General features: G+C 37.3%; 1 protein-coding gene across 5 annotated transcripts in view; it reads left to right on the top strand.

The window, feature by feature from the left end:
* The window catches only part of Wars2 (tryptophanyl tRNA synthetase 2, mitochondrial), a 300714-nt gene that overhangs the window by 235842 nt on the left and 45167 nt on the right, over positions 1 to 19705 (top strand). The window lies entirely within an intron of this gene.

Here is a 19705-nt window from a genome sequence, read left to right on the forward strand (position 1 = left end):
TTTGAGGCCAGCCTGGGACATACAGCAAGACTCTGTCTCAAAAATCAAATAAATAAGTAATAAATAAAAATATAGATTTGGTAATTCTGTGGATTAGAAATCAGATTGGTGGGGGGAGTTAAGTTGGATAGAAGATATAGGGTTCTCACAGGAATGTTTAAGAAAAGTAGGAGAGAGAGAAATAACCCAAGATGGGGGATAGAGTTGAAGGACCTGGAAAAGAGGTAAAGATTAAAGATGGGAAAAAGAAAGGAAAGCTTGATGGAGAAATACTCTGAAGAACACAGAAAGAATCAGCACTTTGGGAAACATAAATCTTAGAGGGATTTCTTTCTCTGAGGCAAAAGAGGTAGGACAGTCGTCAACACTGCAAACTGAACTCAGTGCAACTGGAACTGAAGTTACTGTTCTATGGATCAGTAAGCCCTGCAGAAGCCCAGCAGTTTATGTATACAAGGAGAACACCTATGTTTTATTTGTAACTTATATTTATTTTTATGTTTTATGTTTCATGTTGTTTCCTCACTGCCCAATACAGTGTTTGGCCCATGGCTAATGCTAAGTAAATATCTGAGCAGATGGATGGATGAAGGAAGGAAAGATTTGATATCTATTATGTGCTCATTGAAAGGTGCTTTTAATTGAACTACTATTGCCCCTAAGGAATGCCTTAGGGATGAGATGAAATTAAATATAATCATTAAACTAAGTCTATAGCACCCTGCAGTTTAAAACAGGACTTAATAAAGCAGATAGTATCTTTTTTTTAATAAGTCACAGATATGTGTATTGGCATTCCTTAGGATGAGGGACAGCAGCCGTGTTTTTTTAGGCATTGCTAGCTGAGTAGAGTGTATCATTAGAACTAGCCATTCTGCTAGTCATTCTGCTGTTTTTAGCTCTGGAGTCTGGCCCAGTTCAGAAACGTCAAGTTGAGCCCCATTATTGTGGCTTCCATGCCCTTCTTATCAGAGAACTCCAGTAGTGTCAAGATAGTCCACATCTCCCTATTTAAGTGAATAAATGACTAGCAAGTGTGCTAGACAGACTTGGGGACCTATACTCAGGAATCTTGTATGAGGTAGATGAACACCAAGATTCTAGATTTATGGCATACACCTTTACGTCAGTAAAAAATTTGAGGAGAAAGTAGGGTAGGGACAGATACAGAGCAAATCTTAATAAGATAAGGTTAATAATATGTGACTTGCTCCCTGGAAAATATTTTTATTGTCTTTAGTAAAAAAATAGCATGGGTCTTGTTTTGTTTTTAAATTGGTAACCAGTACTTCAGATTAGTTATTTCCTAACAAAGGAATGTTGTAATGATTCTGATGCTAAAACATGTGCCTTTCTTCTACTTACCAGTAGACACTAAGAGTTTGCAGATTCTGCATTAGTGGTGAGGACCACAGGAACACCAAAGCATTTCCCTCTCTGTTGCTTTGTAGGTCAGGAACTGGCACAGTGGAAACCCTGACCCCTTGAACCACTGTGGCAGCAGATGAGCAAAGAAGAAACTAGATTTCAAAATATTTTGTTTTCAGATGTTATTTGTTGTGTTGAAGTCATCATACAACATCTGATATTGATTTTGAGATTCTTAATTTGTTCCTTTTAAAGATTCAGGTTAAAAAAAACCCACGAACACATTTCCACTCAGTGTTTCCATAAATCCCATCCCTTGATTCAACTCAAAACATCCTGCTCCTGCAGGATTCTGCTCTGTTTCTCCCTTTTCCACATTAGGAGTGCTTCTCTGTGCCTGTGGGATGCAGGCAGCACTTGTCTCTTGAAAAGAGGAAATGCACTGTATTGTGGATTGGACACACACTCTACCTTAGGCCAGAACCAGTCAAAAATAAATTGAAATTATCAAACCAAGCTCCCTGTATCCTTGTGAATGCCTTGTTCACAGCACATTGATAAAATAAAGTATCAGGAAATTTTCACATAAATCCACCATATAGTAGGATTGCTTTCATTATAGAGTTGGGTAAAAGAGAGTTGGGTAACTTTATAAGGGAGTTATAAAAGTAAAGTATATATTATTCTGAGTATTTTTATAGATCTAGTTAAAATTATGATATATTAGGAATTTGGAAAAGATTCTGATAGTTGTAGGTGTTGACTAAAAGTATTTACATAGGCAACCTGGGAAGGAATCATTTGAAAATTCTCCTACTAGTCTTGGCAAATGTTCTGCCTTCATCCTTCTCTCCCCTGGGACCTTACATGCCATGGAACTTAAGACAATATTTCCAGTTTTGCATTCTATAATCCTCATAGAGTATTCATTCCTATATATATATATATTGAGCCCTCAGTGTTGGTGTTGGTGACGCCCTTGAGGATTTCACTGATTGGTGAGGGTAGCAGACATATAGGACAATTAAGTGACAGTAAAATCATGTGCTATAACAGGAAGGAAGGAGCATCTTACATGCTTATAGGAGCAAGTCAGCGACTTGGAGAAGATGCCACTAGTATGGCTGTGTCTGAACTGGCTCTTAAAAGATAAATTGAAATTTGTCAGGTGGGTAGAGGCATGCCAGGCAGGGTGCACTGCATGTGTGAGGGCATAGAGTTTAGAAAGAGTATGGGTTTTTCAGGGAATTAAGAGAAGTATACCATTCACAGAGTGGAATGGTGGGAAGAAAAGGCTGAAAAGAAGACTTGATCCTTAAAACTCAGCAGTGCTGGTGGGGTAGGGGGTCAGCAAAGAAGTTAAAATTGTTAGAAACATGAGATAACCCCAAAAATTCTTTGTTACATTAATCATCTGATAGGTCATTGGGCTATTTTTGTTTTGCTATGGTGTTTTTAAAAATCATAAGTTTCTCAAGATAGAAAATAAACAAAAATGATCATTTCAGTACTAGAGAACTGATGGATTTCAGTTGCTTCGTCTTTACCCAGGTGGGGTTCTGCCTGTCTGCACAAAACAACTCTGTCCCACACTTCTTCACTCCTCATTGGTCTACATATGAGCATTTAAAGTTCTTTCCTGGTAGCTGTGATTATGAAATAGTAATATCAAAATAAAATTCTCTTTATTTTTGCAAAAAATGTTCAAGAGTTTAACAATGGTATACTTGTGGTACCAAATATTTTATCATTAATGATTATTCAGCATCTAATGTACCATCAAGATTACTTTTGAACCATGTGTTTGGAATTGTTAAGAATAAGAACAATATTGTGTTATTTATGCTTATTACTTTATTTATTAAAATATAGCTTTAGAGAATTATGGACAACATAAATTTCTAGTTGAGAAGGAGATAAGTCTCAGAAACTTATAAAATTCTTTACAGTTTGAATGAGTGCTAATTTTGTGGTGAAAAATTATCAATTTTGACACAAAGCATATTTACAAGCAAAGAATGTACTTATATAAAAACAAAATATATAAAAATAGATATGTAAAAACAAAATCAGATTTGAAGGCATATAAGAACAAGAGTATCTACTGCAAAAAGGACATGATAGATATGTCATTGGTGAATAAAAGCAGCTTTCTGGAGCTGTTTAAAGTAAAAATAAAAAATGAGGATAATTATTTGAATTTATACATTCACACCTTAATTATTATGAGAATATGTAAATTCTAAATAAAATAATTGGGATTAGAGAAACAAATTTGTGATGCTGTGTTATTTTACAAGTGAGATGAATTTTTTCAGTTTATTCACCAATTCATAATGAACCAGCTTAATAACAAAGTGAAAAAATTGTCAAAGTTTAGGTAAGAAATCAGGAAAGGGAAGGCTCTTAATTAAAGAATGCTGTTGAATTTTGTTAGGCTCAATGAGACAACTAAGGAGTGTAGCGTTATTTCACACACACACACACACGAGTGTAAATCAGAACTAGGATGGTGCCACTAAACCCAAATTGAAACTTGAATGTGATGGCAGAGTTTTAGAGGAAGGGCTAAATATTTGCATGTGCAAAATTTTAAGGTTTAGTGGTAAGTTTGAGGAATTGAAAATTCTGAAATGTGTCCAATACTGACACTTCTTTGATGACATTCTCTCTTCATCTGTGTATAGATAGTTAGTCTTTTCAAAACTTTTATAAGAGGCCCAAAGATATGACCTGCAGGAAGCAATCTGGCATGTCAAAACTATATTGGACTATTTGTTCTCTAACATTACGGGCTGTCATTGAGAGCTTCCAGAGATTATCAACATACTCCTTTGAACATAAAGAGGGATGGTGAATTAATGATCAGCTGACACTCATTTGCAATTTTTTTTCTCTTTTTCCCCCAAGTTTATTAATTACATATAGTGTTCTAAGAATTCTTGCTAAAGAGCTTCAAAGTAAAATTATAGACATGTGTAGTTGGTTTTCAAAAGTAAAAGAAATAGTTCACTGTTTATTTTCTAAGAAAACCTGTATCTCAGAACAATTTGGGCTTGGTGATTATACCAAAAAAAATTATTAAAATTTCAAATTGAAAAAAATAGTCATTTCAAAAGAGAACAACACTGCCTCATCAGAAAAATGATATGCAATCAATATTTTTTGCCAAAGGAAATAGTATTTGCTAAGTCTAATTTACATTTTTCTGAGTGATTACAACATAATGGAAATTTCAGAGTTACTGTTTAAATGAAAGAAATAAGTAGAGTAAAGCCGACCATGTGTAATAATTTGTGGAATCGATGCAAGTATAACCCCAGAAACTTTGAATTGATCCCAGAAGAAAATAACAGCTGCTTCATCTATGATTACCCCTAGTTGATCTGGTCTGTTTGTTTATTTGAAGTGGTCTTCCCAATAATGCTTCCTGCAGTCAGCCCCACCACCTATGCATGCTTGTGGTTTGGCCAATCATAGTCAACAGAGAGTGGTTTTATTTTACTCTGCCTTGTCCCAGAGTGCACTTGTGCAGCTTAGTGGATGGCTGATGTCTGGCCAGCAGAAATGTTAGCCAGACTATAGATTCTGTCAGACTCCAGATATCAGTATGCATCATTAGCCAAGTGTGCTAGACTCCTATGGCTCCTATAAAAAAAAAAGTACCTCAAACTGGACGACTTACTACAATAGAAGTTTATGCTCTCACACTTCTGGAGTCTATAGGAATCTGAAATGAGGGTGTCAGTAGGATATGCTCCCTCTGAAGGCCCCAGGGAAGAATCCTTCCTTGCCTCTTCCTAGCTCCTGGTAGCTCTCAGTAATCCTTGGCATTACGTGACTTACAGCAGCATCATTTCGATCTCTGCCTCCATTATCACATTACTTCTCTTTGCAGCTCTATGTCATTGCTTTATATAAAGAAACTGATTACTGAATTTAGGGACCACTCTAATCCAATATTACCTCGTTATAACTGACAACATCTGCAAAGGTCTTCTCTCCAAATAACGTCACCTTCTAAAGTTCCAGGTAGAAGTTAATTTTGGAAGAGACATCGTTAAACCACTATTCCAAGCAAAACAATATGGCAGTTTTAATCTTATCGAGAAGAATGACAATTGCTATATAAATATTTCTTCCATTTTTGACATGACATTGACTCTAGTGCCAGGAAGCTTAATGAAAGATAGCTTGTAACTGTAACCACAAATTTCTCATAAGATTTTTCACTTGCTTAATTAAGATTAATTCATGGGGATAGTTGCCTCTGCCATGTTTTAGTAATGTGTGAAGTCAAATTTTGAAGGATCTGTACACTAAATTTGGATGTGTATACTTAACCTTGTAGGAAAGGAAGAACCAGTGGAGATTCATTATTTTTTAAAGATAGTTCAGCTATTGAAACAACAAAAGTGAGATGATTGGGGTGTGGACTACATTGATAGAGATGGGGAAGTGAAATCATCCCCATTGACTTAGTAATTGATTAGATGTGATTATAATAATAACTGTTATCTACTGGGAACTTTCTATGTGCCAGACACCATTCTGGCCACTTTTTGTACACTTACTCATATTCTGGCAACAGTCCAATGAAGTAGTGCTATTTTGTTTTTTATTTCAGATGAAGAAACTGAAGACATAAATACTTTTGAACTCATAGAATGCAGTAGGGGAGAAGAAGGAATTGGGATGTGGACGGTGTTCATTCCAGGACTGAGAATCCAAAAGCACATTAGGCTTGGAATAAGCTCACCAGACCGTAAATGAGTCAACAGATTATGTTTTGAGAGTCTTTTTTTTTTTTTTGTGATACTGGGGTTTAAACTCAGGGCTTCACACTTGCTAGGCAGTGCTCTACCCCTTGATCCACTCCACCAGCCCTCAGTAGCTTCAGTTTTGAATATAGTATTAGGTTTGTAGAGCTGCTGGTGGAAAATCCAAATGGACATGTCCTACAGGTCACTGTAAAGTACTGGAAATAATTTTGGATGTTAACATTCATCTTTTCGAAATTAAGATAATAGTGTTTTAATGTATACATTATGCAGCTTCAGCAAAACATGCAGAATTAGTAATACTATCTTCTAGTTCTGAAAAGAAGAGTACTTTTAACAATCTTTGCTAATACCTTCTCTATCCTTTTTACATGAAGTTAGGTACATCAATACTATCTTATTTGGAACTTTGAAATTTGTCAGCCAGTCACATAGAGGAGAAGGAATTCATGATAAATTTGTAACCAACTGTTCATAAGTGAATTTATTTTATTAAACCCTTCCTCATCTCCTTGGTGACACCAAATACACTCTTGCATTGCTGTAACTACAGGGTATTCCACTTTAAACCTAGCGGTTTATGGGAACTGCTTTTGTTGAAATCATTAAAGAAAGAAAAGCCTGTGAATTCTTCTGAAACACTGACTGTTTTTGAAGCACTGCCTGTCATTTTGGTCTCATTAATCAGCATTGCAGCAAGGCAGACACTGTGCTGTGTATTTTGCTGTCCCCAGCATAGCAGCTCCTACAGCTCTGCCCCCAGGCTGGTGCATTGGGAAAAGGAGAGAGGGAAACCATCAATCTTCTCAGTTGCTCATGTCAGCAGCGATTCCTTCCACCTTCCTGTTGGCTGTCTCTCTTACCACCTGTGTTTAGAATTAGCACTGAAGCTGCTGCCCAGATGAATATGAACCCCTGTCCTTGTCACCTGCCCTGGTATGGGCCTCTTCTTTTCAATGAAAAAAGAGTACATCTAGTAGTTGTCTTTAGCGAGAGCAATATAGGAAAGAGTCACACATCCCCTTAGAATTATTATAACATAAAATTAAAAGTAGATTTTTAGGTCATGCATTCTAGAAGGTAGCATCATTTAGTGAATCAAAGGGATATGCAAATAATTTCTTGAGTACCTCGCTGTCTTCTCATGGTCTCCTCTGAATTGTAGGTGGCTGAAGTTGATTTACTAGGTTCAATTCCTGTCTGTACTATTTACTATCCATGCCCCACTCACTTAACCCCTCTGTGCCTCAGTTTCCTCAGCTCTGTAACTAACTACCTACATAAGAGTTTTTGCAAGGATTAAATGGGATAAAGCATTCACAGCTATTGCTATAGAGCTTCACACCTAGTAAGCACTGAGTATGTGTTGAGCAGAAGTGGTACATGAAGAGTATTTGAAGGCATAGAAGGAATCTGACCCTAGCACTCTGATCCTTGAAGCTTATGTCCTTTAGATTATATTATATTGTTCACATTCCAGTTCCAGTTTACAAACAACTTCATATGTAAGCGTTATAAGTCACTTAACTTTCTCTTTATTTCCCACAGGTAAAATGAATATGGTAATTACTGACATTCCTGTTAGTGTGAGACCCTTATAGTTGTATTCCAATTAATTTAATCAAGCTGTATGCAGAAAAACTAGGCATATTTTTAAAACTTGGTGATAGAAAATGTTTATGCACTTAAAAAAATAAGCAGTACAGTGTCAAAAAGTCAGTGATTATTCTCATTCCCAAAAATAGACCATTACTTCCTTGTCAGCACTTACTATTCAACACACATTTCTATAGAACCACTATAGGCCATGCAATGTCTTTGGCCCTTTATTCTATCCATTTTACAGATGAGGAGGTTCTGTGATTTGCACAAGGAAGTACAGTTAGTGCACAGCAGAGCTGGTATTGGACTCCTGTGTTCTGGTTCCAGAGTCAAGCCTTCTTCCCTTCACAAATACTTCCCTCCACAAATGACTATCCTCATTTTGTAGCTGCTCAAGACTACATCTGTAATAGGGCAAGGACTTGAAACCAGTCAGTCTGGTACTGGATCCTGCTTCTTAACCATGGTTAACAACCAAACTTGTTATCACACTCACAGTTTACTACTGGACTTTGTCATTTTTCTAACTTACTGTAATGTTGAGTTAACAGTCTGAGCTGACTGGAGGGTGTGAGCTGAGATGAATGAGGTTGAAATGGCCTTAAGGATTCTTCCATTCCTCAGGTAGATGATGAAAAAGGGAGCTATGACTAACTAGAAAGTGGTACTGCTTTTACCTGGTAAAGATTAGGATGGTCAAAGAGATTTTGTTTTCTTCTAATTATTTCTATAATAATTTTAGAAATCATTTTCTCTGTACTGTGGGTCCTGTGTAAGAAATTCACATTTTCTTTCTCCAGAAGGTTCAGAACACTTAAGATAGGCATGGAATTATTTCATATGTTTTGTATAAGAATTTGGTCATCTCAGCTTCACTAGGCCACTTGTTACTATTAGTCCAGGTTTTGATCAGCCAACTGAGGTGAAAAATTACCATGAGCCCCTCTGCAGCTGCTTGAGTGTTGAATCCAGTCTCTCTACTAGGAGAGATCAGAGGAGCTAGGTGTGTTCACCAGACAGAGAAATGGGTGGAAAAGAGCATTCCTGCCAGAGATAATTTTGTCTTCTGTCTATTACAATTGTGTTGTTAAAAAAAGAAAGTCTTAGTGGTATATTTTCTTGGTGAAGTCCAGGGGATGTGTACTTTCTGACTCACTTTGATATTACCAAATAAGTCTAACTGTTGAATGCTCACTTCTCAGGCGTCTTCTCTCATCACCACAAGTTTACAGCCACACCTTTATACACTGCTGACCTTCATGGCTGTCAAATGTGGTACCTGAACTGCCTGGAACTGAAGGAACCTCTGATCATTTATGTATGATCAGAGATTTTCCTACCTGAAATATAAATTAAAGGCAAGAAAAGTTGCTGTTCATATTTTTAGTCTTTTTATTTATGCTTTTGTATATGTGTATATAAAGTTCCATGTTTCCTAGCAGTTTGGCTGCTTTGGAGAATAATTATATAATAATTGGCTTACAGCACTGGTTTTTCCATCTTGGCCTCACATTAGAATTAGAGGAGAACTCTTAAAACTCCTGATGCTCATGGCAAATCCTAAACTGATTAAACTGGAATCTCTGGGGGTTGGGACACAGGCACAGGTCTGTTTTAAAGCCTCTGGTTTACTATGCATCAAAGATTGAATATGTGTAGCCTTATTTTCTCTTTTTCATTCATAGTATTCTAATCTATACCTAATTTTATGGAGTGGAAATGAATTTTAAAAATAGATTATTAATATTCCAAAGCCCCTCTTAAACCTTAGCATGCTTCAGAATCCCCTGGAAGACTTGGTAAAGCACAGATTTCATAACTTTTCCCCATTTCTTCTTCTGGTATAAGCTTAGTTGTTAGAACTCCTGATTTAATAGGTCAAAGAGTGAACCCAAGAATTTTCATCTCCAACAGGCTTCCAAGTTATGGTGGTATTGCTGGTACAGATTTTGAGAACCTCTGATCTATCTCCTTCTCCCACATTCCTTTTGTTCTCTTCTAGTAATGATGGCCAGGCAGCTGCCTCAGGCATTCCATACCTAAAAAAGCAGTGTTAGAAAAGATTAAGAACACTGGAGGAGGGGGGTCAACATGTTGCCCAAGTAATCATCTAATCTAATTAAAAACAATTTACTGCTTGCATGCTTCCCCTCATATGTGAAAGCTAGACATATAAGTTAAATGTACATTTAGATGCAACTATGATCATAGAGATAGATAGATATAGGTATGTACACATACATACATAGTAAGAGAATAAAGTTGTATTAATGAGTCTGTCTGAAGGGACAATGGGAGACAGGAGAGGTAAAGAAAATGTTAGAGAATTAAAAATATTGAAACAACCCATCTTTTTTTTTTTCTTTTATTATTCATATGTGCATACAAGGCTTGGGTCATTTCTCCCCCCAGCCCCCACCCCCTCCCTTACCACCCACTCCGCCCCCTCCTTCTCCCCCCCACCCCCTCAATACCCAGCAGAAACTATTTTGCCCTTATTTCTAATTTTGTTGTAGAGAGAGTATAAGCAATAACAGGAAGAGACAAGGGTTTTTGCTGGTTGAGATAAGGATAGCTATACAGGGCATTGACTCACATTGATTTCCTGTGCGTGGGTGTTACCTTCTAGGTTAATTCTTTTTGATCTAACATTTTCTGTAGTTCCTGGTCCCCTTTTCCTATTGGCCTCAGTTGCTTTTAAGGTATCTGTTTTAGTTTCTCTGCGACAACCCATCTTATATTAATATAATGCACTGTACTGTAAGTTGTTGAATATTAGGGAGCATGGTGATAGAGAATGAGTAAATAATGAGGGGGGTTGATTTGATTAAATCATAATATATACAGACCTGAAGTACCAAGACGAAACCACCTTGGGCTATCAATGTACACTTTTTAAAAAATGAGGGACAGGAGGGAAAAAAAGGTCTTTTCTCGAGGTGGGTACTAGTGGGTGGTGGGTGGACACAAGGAAAGGGGGAATGAGGGTGTATATGGTGGGTATGTTTATATCCATATATGAAAATAGAAGAATGAACCTGTTGAAATTGTTCTAATAAGGGAGGGAGAGGGGAAGAGGGAGAATGATGGAGAGGATAAATCTAACAAAGATATATTGTAAACTCATATGTAAATATCACAATGTATCCCCCTGCACAATTATTATATGCTAATAAAGTAATTTTTAAAAATAAACAAATAAATAAGTACAATTTACTCTTCTTGCACAAGCAAACTCCTCTTCATACAAAATTGCTCCTCTGAAGTCCCTTCTGCTTCAGAATTGGAGCCAATGCTGGATAGGTTTCGTTTTTCCATGGAAACAATTTTATGGATGTTTAGATAGAGCAGAAATCATGCTGTTGTATCCATGCTTTAGGAGTATTGTGGGCTCAGAGAGGCTTTGATGCAGTGCTTTCCAGGAGCTTGACCACCGTGTAGAGTTAGGTGTCAGAGTTTCAGAAAGCAAAGTCTAAATCAGAATTGCTGAAACTTGTTTAGCAATTGCTTATAACTAGAACCTTTGGTTCATTTTGTTTATAGTTATTTTGCCCTTTGCATTTGGAACCAAAGTTGGGGAGAAAAGAGTTGCTATGCATTCAGCTAACATGTATTAGGTGCTCACAATGTACGTGGCAGTGTGCTGCTTTCTGGGGATACAAAGATGAAAAAGACAGCCCCCGCCCTAGAGGAGCTCATATTCTAGGTGAGAAAATATTTACTAAGCAAATAAGAAAATATTTACCAAGTTACCAGTGTGATACATGCAATAATGAAAAACTGATGAAGTAGAAATCTGTTCTGCCTTCAGAACAGGGGTGTGGGTGGTGCTGATGAGGGGTGTGTGTGTATGAGAGAGAGAGAGAGAGAGAGAGAGATGTGTTTAAGGGGTATAGAATCATGGAGAGATATTTAGGGGTTGAAGAACAATGGGAGTTCTCCTGGCAGAAAAGGGTACAGACAGTGTAGGGTAAGGGAACAATGTGACTGCAGAGAAAAAGCTGTAGAAGAGAGGCGAGGAGTTTGAGGAGCTCCCCCTGTAGTGTGACAAAAGGGTATTGACTGCCCCATGCCCTTGGAGCCTAATCCCAAGAAGAAATGGAAAGAGCTACACTGAGTCAATGTGTGTGGTATTTGCATTTTTACCCCATACATTCTTAAGAACTTTCTTCTCCTGTCTGTTTCTCTTTAACTTTCAACAAAATATTAATGCTTTTAAAAGATCTTGAATCAGTGGTGAGTGTGATCAAAGTACATTATATGTATATATGGAAATATCACAATAAAATCCCTCACTTTGCACAGTTGAAATATGCTGAGAAAAATATTTTAAAAATAAAATGTAAAGTGGTTTTAGACTGTGTTCCAGGTAGTCCTCTCTCAGGTTGGCTGAGATGAGATCAAAACAGCAGTCAGCGCCCCCTGGGGTTCCCTCACAGATTCTCCCATTATCCAGCCACCTACTGAGCTCTTCTTTGGACTCTCCTACTTATTGGGCATATCTAGTGAGAATATCACATTCAAGACAGCTGCTAGTGGCTCACAGCTGTGATCCCAGCTACTTGGGAGGCTGAGGTCAGGAGGGTTGTGGTTCAAGGCCAGCCTGGGCAAAAAAATTTGGGAGACCCCTCTCAGTGGATGAAACCTGGGTGTGATGGCACTTACCTGTCATCCCAGCAATGGCAGGAAGTATAAAATTAGGAGGATTATGGTCTAGCATCACTTGGGCAAAAAGTGACACCCTATCTCCAAAATAACCTGAGCAAAATGTAGTGCCAAGAAATTTTTAAAGAATATTGTATTTTAAAAAGGTACACAACTTTAAGAGCAGTATGATCTAAGGCTGGTGATGTAGCTGTGTATTAGAGTGCTTGCCTACCTAGCATGTGTAAGGCCCTTGTTGTGATCCTTAGCACCACAAAAGGAAAAGAGCCACAACAGCACAAATAGTATAATCTAATCTTCATACAGAAGATTACAAAGTTTAAGGACTCTGGCTGGTAAACTTTCATCTGCTAGCAATGGGAAGACATTGATGTGTGGGTACATGAACAGGGGGGTTCTCACTGATAGGTAGTTGACCATCACAGGTGATAATATAATTATATTTTTCCCTTTTTTTGTGGTTCTGGGGGTTAAACTCAGGGCCTCATAATTGCTCTGTGCTCTACCACTTGGGCCACTCCACCAGCCTTTTTTTTTTTTTTTTTTTTTGGTGGTTCAAGATGGGGTTTCGAGAACTGTTTGCCTGGGCTAGCCTCAAACCTCAATCCTTCTAATCTCTGCCTCTCTAGTAGCTAGAATGACAGGTGTAAGCACCTGGCTTCAATGTTAGAATTTCCTTATGAGGAAAAACTAATCTTAAGCATTCTAGACCACTCTTCATATTTTTAAATTTTAATCCTTCTTGATCTCTTGCCTGTATTTACTATTCTATTCAATATAAAAATAAACTTACTTTTATATTAGTGGTAATTATGATACACATGGCAAGAATGTGATCCTTATTGATTTGCTTTAGAAAACAGTGTTAATAGGAATTGAAAATATTTTGCACTACATTATCACTTAATATTTATATCATGTTTAGATGATTTGTTAATTTAGTTTTAATCGCCTTCCTAATAAAAACTAAAGGGACTTACAGTTTTTTCTATAGTTATTTATAATATTTGCATTAAATGTAGCTGAGCTGCCCCAAGATGATTACATAATCTTTCCTGGGAGCCAAACTCCCATGACTTCATATTTTATCCTTTGTCTCTACGGGGAGACTCCTATGTCACTGTTTCACAGTGGGAGAAAAAGACCTGAAGAAATAGCCCAAAGAGATGTTTAAACTCCAAAGCAATAGCTACAGAAGAAAAGAGCATTATAAATGTGCAGACCTCCTGTGTTTGTGCCACCATAACAAGATACCACAGACTGGGTAATTTATGAAGAATGGAAGTTTATTCCTTACAGTTCTGGAAGCAAGAATTCCAAGATTGTGGCACCAACAGTGGTGTCTAGTAGGGCTGCTCTCTGCTTCCAAGATAGTACATTGTTGTGGAATCCTGCAGAGGGGAGGGGATCTGTGGCCTCACATGGCAGAAGGGCAAAAGGAAGTGAACTTTCTCTGGAGCCTCATTTATAACGGTATTAATTCTAATCTCTTCAACAAAAGCCCTGCCTCTTAATACCATCACAACCGCGATAGCAGTTACATTTCAGCATGAATTTGGAAGAGGTTCATGCTCAGCATCCTATCTAGGGAACACATTGTGCACTCTTGGTGAGCAGAGTGCTGTAGTTCTAAATTCTGGTCCCAGCTGTGCTACTATCTGGTGGTATGCTCTTGGCTGTGTGTCTAATATCTCTGCAGTATATTTTCTCCTTCTGAGAAGTGTGTTGGGGGTTGGGAGTGGTGAGAATGGGGATACTTAAAGGCCAATCTTAAAGTCAAGAAGTTCTAACTAGGATGCAGCCCAACATGAGGAAAGGAGCCCAGAGGTATGAGCTCAGGTCATCTAGGTCTGGCTCACCTGTCCGTAACCTTGTACAGGTTTTTAGCCTTGTAGTGCCCTTCCCTGGAAAGCAATGCCAGTGATCCCTGCCTCTGTTAAACTGAATGTGCATGAAGGGTCCAGGACATTCTTCTGAGAGGCGAATTTCATCCTAAGAAGGGAGCTACATCTGCAAAAGCATTCTGCCACCTGATGAAAGATAGCATGGTACATGTTGAGAAAATAGATGCACTACTCTTTAAATCAGGAATTGGTTTCAGTAAACCTATTGAAAACTTTTTTTTTCAAGTAAACTTGTTGCCTTTAAACTCTTTCCCCCAACTAACAATATATATTAAATGCCTATCACTGATGTGTGTAATGAACTACTAGGCTAATGAGTCAGTTATGCCTTTTTCTTTCTTTTTACAAATAATTTTTTCCTTGAGTTTTAATTGCTGGACTGCATACTGTTTCTCATTGGGAGTGACATAAGACATGCTTTGTCTTGCACTGAGTCATTATTTACTATATTTATTCCCAGGTCTGAGCATCTGGTTTCACTTCCAAGCAGTAATGAACTCACTTTGCTAGGTGCTGAGGAAGCATTTCTTAACAGACCGTGTCTCTCCTTACTTTCTGGGGAACATTGCTGACCCCAAGAAGTTTTTGGTTTATCTTTGATCATAGTTAAAACAAGTGCAATGATTGGATAATTGTTGTTACAGCTAGATACAGTAGGACTTTGTAAGGAGAGTTTTGAAAACTTTGGTTGAAGTCTTTGTTTCCCACCGCTATATTGAAGTTTAAAGCATCTTACAGCTAGTAGACAGCCTTCTTTTGCTGTAACGTACTCATTATTAGTTCTCTTGAGTGAGTCAGAAACATTGTCTTTTGCCATAATTAACAGCTTGGAATTTTTTGATTGCTTTTGAGTGCAGTCATTGAAAATTAAGAAAATTATAACTTTTGGATATGCTTACTACCTTACAAGGAACAATTTCAGCTCTGTTTGTGAAATTGATAAATCTATTCTATCTTTGATTTGAACATATCCTCTTTTCTGGGATATATCAAGTCCCAGGTGTGAAACTGTCCATTGGTAGTGCTGATTCTAAAATGAGCCAGCATGTGCATTGGTTGGAAGTAGCATTTGTTAAGGAAATATGCTTGAAATAGAATGAAAGATCGGTTTTTCAAAATGCTTCCTTTTGCCCCTCTGTCCATCAATATGGAACCATAGACTGATATCAGGGCCAGGTTTTCCCACCATGATGGATGCCTGTGGGCTGGTCCTGAAGCTGTTTTCTTTGTGGTTTGCCTCCTGTCCACTGGGAAGCCTATGTTCCTTTCATTTTCATTCTTCTCCAACTCCAGTGCTTTTGAACACAGAACCCCCATCCTCCCACCACCCAAACCCCACATTCCAACCCCATGATCTCATGGTACCAGGCGTATCTCCCCTGCCATGCTTCCAGGCCGCCTGCTGGCTCTTGCAGGGGAACAGACAGAACATAAACTCACCGCAAAAGAGCAGGACACTCACTGTATATTTTTAAGACTAGGAATCCAGGTTTCATTTAGAGACTGTATTTTTTAATAGCTCCTTGAAATTGAACAAAACATTTCTTTTTGCTCTTACTTCTTGATAATATCATTCCCTCTGTACTACTGACGTATAGAATCTCAGAAGCTAGGGACTGGAAAGATGTATTAGATCATGTCTAGCCCATTCCCACTGGTCACAGTTCTTTTTTTCCCACAGCCTCTCCACTAGTGCTTTTCTCTTCTAGTTTTCTCAAGAATTTGCTTTCTCCATTTCTCCTGGGGAATAATTTCTTTTTCACCATGGAGGAATTTATGTGGAAATGTTCATATTCTTTTTTTTTCAGCTTAATATTTCTGGTCTTCATAACCTTTTACATTACCATAAACAGCCCCTCATCGTCCTAGGTCAAATATTTCTGGATGGTATTTTTCCCTTCCATTTATTAAGTTCAGAGTTTGTTTTTCTGCTTTGCTTTCTCTCTTCATCAATCAGTCCTAAAGCCCATTAATCATTTCTTACTGCTCTGAAAACTCTTTTGCTTATTCCCTTATCAGCAACACAGGGCTGGTTAAGGTCTCTGTATGTTGGAGGAAGCCTCACTAATATGTACTCATTCTAAACTCTCTTTCTCTCTTCCTATCTCCCCTTCTTTCTCATCTTTCTCTCTCTTCCCCTCAAACTTCACTGGAAACTATTTTTAAGATATTGTTTCTAAATTATGATTTGTGGAGTTAGACATCTGAAGTCCAAGTGTATATGTGCATGTGTATGGTTTTGGGTAGTTATGTTGTATTTGTTCTCCATTATTTGAATGATATTTTTCATATCCCCAGGGCTACAAATCTCTTGGATCTCCTCCTGAGTGCTTGGATCAAGTTCAATTCTGGACCATGCAACTGTGATATAGCATTTCTATTTTAGAGCTCTCATCTTAGGAGTAGGCAGGAAAATAAATTATTTATAGGATTTGTAGGAGTTTGGAAGGGGAATTTTTAAGTAGCCTTGTTACTCATTTATTTAAAGTAGATTAGCTCTCAGGAGCTAGTGTTATGTAGAAAGATAAGACCTTAATATGCTATTTGGTTTCCCAGATTGGGGTGCCCAATGTCAAAAAGATGTAGGTTCTACCTGAAGCAATCATAATATTCAATGTAATCCTAGTTGAAAACTTCAACAGGTTTTTTTTAAAACTCTTGGTACTGGACAAAATGATTCTAAAATGCATTGAGAAGTGTACAGTGTCAGGGTGTATAAGATACTCTAGCTAAAAAAGAAGATAGAACAAGAGAACGATTTGATCTACTGGGTTCTGTGACTCATTTAAAAAGCAATATGATGCTGACACAGATAAGGACATGTAGATGAATGAGGCAGAACTGAAAGACCAGATTCTTCACAAAGAAATCTTTGTATGACAGAGATGGTGTTCCAGAGTAATAGGAAGAAACAGTCTTTTCCATAAATTGTACTGGAACAATCAGATGTGCATATAGGGAGAAATTGAATGCTTACCTCACACCATATACAAAAAAATCATCCAAATGTACAGGCCTAAATGTAAAAGATAAAAGTTTTACGAATGCACGCACACACACATATATAAACATATCCTCATGATCTTGGGGTATTGAAAGATTCCTTCTAACATAACAATGTGTAGTCAGAAGTTTTATGTTTTACTGGTAAAGTTAAGATCCTCTCTTCAAGCTTGCCTAGCAAGCACAAGGCCCTGCATTCAAACCCCAGTACTGCCAAAATAGCCACACAGGGTGAGAATGTATTTGTATTGCATATGATTAACAAAGTAATAGTATCTACAATGTTTAAAATGCTTAATTCAATAAAAGATAACCAAATGTGAGAAAAACAATTTGAATAAGCTCTTCACAAAAGAAGTGAAAACAGCCAGTCATAAAAGTGTCTCAACTTTTTAAACAGTCAAAGTGAAGAAATTAAAACACAGTGAGATGCTACCTCATATCCACTGCATTAGCTAAAAATAAAAGGACTGACAATACCAAGTATTGATGGGAGTGTAGAGCAACAGGGACTGTGCTAGAAAGGACATACTGTTATATACCTGAGAATAGCTTACCACACTGTAGTATGCATGAAGATACATGTATATACCCATGACTCAGAAATACTACTCACGTATGTACATCAGAGAAATTTGGTACATAATATACAAAGATACCTCAGTAAGATTGGTCTTTTCCCCAGTAACTGCTTTTTTTCAAATTTTTAAACCTACAGAACACTTTTCAAATTTGTATACCTAGTATACCAAATGTCATAAACACTTAATAGATGATGGCAAAGCAAAACATGGAACCTAATGCAGACAGCACATATGGCCTTCGAAGTCAGTGACTTGTCTTGAAATCCTGACTCCATCATTTATAAGCTACATGACCTAGGCAATCTGTTAAGATCTATGAGCTTCAGTTTTCTTATCTGTAAATTACAGGTAATAATATGCCTACTATATTGGGTACTATAAGGATTAAATACACTAGTGTATATAAGACACTGAGCATAATCGTATATTCTCCCTCATATGCGGACATTAGATCAAGGGCAAACACAACAAAGGGATTGGACTTTGAGCACATGATAAAGCGAGAGCACACATGGGAGGTATGAGGATAGGTAAGACACCTAAAAAACTAGATAGCATTTGTTGCCCTCAATGCAGAGAAACTAAAGCAGATACCTAAAAGCAACTGAGGCCAATAGGAGAAGGGGACCAGGAACTAGAGAAAAGGTTAGATCGAGAAGAATTAACCTACAAGGTAACACACATGCACAGGAAATCAATGCGAGTCAACTCCCTGTGTAGCTATCCTTATCTCAACTAGCAAAAACCCTTGTTCCTTCCTATTATTGCTTATATTCTCTCTTCAACAAAATTAGAGATAAGGGCAAAATAGTTTCTGCCTGTAGTGAGGGGTAAGGGGGGGTAAGGGAGGGAGCAGGATGAGGGGGAGGTAAGGGATGGGATGGGGGAAGAGGGGAGAAATGACCCAAACATTGTATGCACATATGAATAAAATAAAAATTAAAAAAAAAAGACACTGAGCATAAATGTTAGTAATAGTACTTGTCTGGTAAATTATGGGTACTATTGTTAATATTTTATTGTGATGGTGCTTAAAATGATAATGATGTATTTTATTTTTCAGACTTTCAAGTATAGCACAATTACTGATGTATACTAATTTTTGTTTCTTCACTATAGAATATTAAATTACTCAGAGAAAGCAGCATTTTTATCCCATATTTAATTTTTTTCTTCTCATTTTTGTGGTATAAAAACACTAGAAAATATACAAAAGGAAAACATGACCATGACAAAAAAGTTTTCATAATTTAGAAAATTATGCAGAACTAAAAACTCCTTTTGATAAAATGAAAAACTAAATGTGATTTTACCAAAATAGGAAGGAAACTGAAGCACAAAAATGTTAACTAAGGTTATCAAAAAATAATATTAGGAATGGAATGTATATTCCTACATATTAAATTATGATATCAGCAATTTTTTAAAAAGTCAGTAAATAGCAGTAGCCTTTAGCCCTAATGCAATGGTCTTCATTTCCTTCACTACAAAATAACCAAAAACACATAAAATACCTTGAGACTCCTTTACTCTCTAATGAGGTTTGAGACTGATGCCTTTCTCCGTCTGCCCAAACATCTCACCTCTTTTCCTGTGGAAGCTGCTACCTGTACCCCAGAAGTTGCCTTTCCTAACTGGTCATGACTATGTTGTCACATTGTGACTTTACTTATTTTCATAAGCATATCCTTTACCTCCAATTAGAACCACATTTTCTCAGGTATACCGACCTCTTAGGTATACTTGTGTTTGTAAACTTTTGACTCAAAAACAAACCATTTTAATGTCATTTTCTGTC

The sequence above is a fragment of the Castor canadensis genome, chromosome 12 (genome assembly GCF_047511655.1).
Source record: "Castor canadensis chromosome 12, mCasCan1.hap1v2, whole genome shotgun sequence".
Taxonomy (NCBI): domain Eukaryota; kingdom Metazoa; phylum Chordata; class Mammalia; order Rodentia; family Castoridae; genus Castor; species Castor canadensis.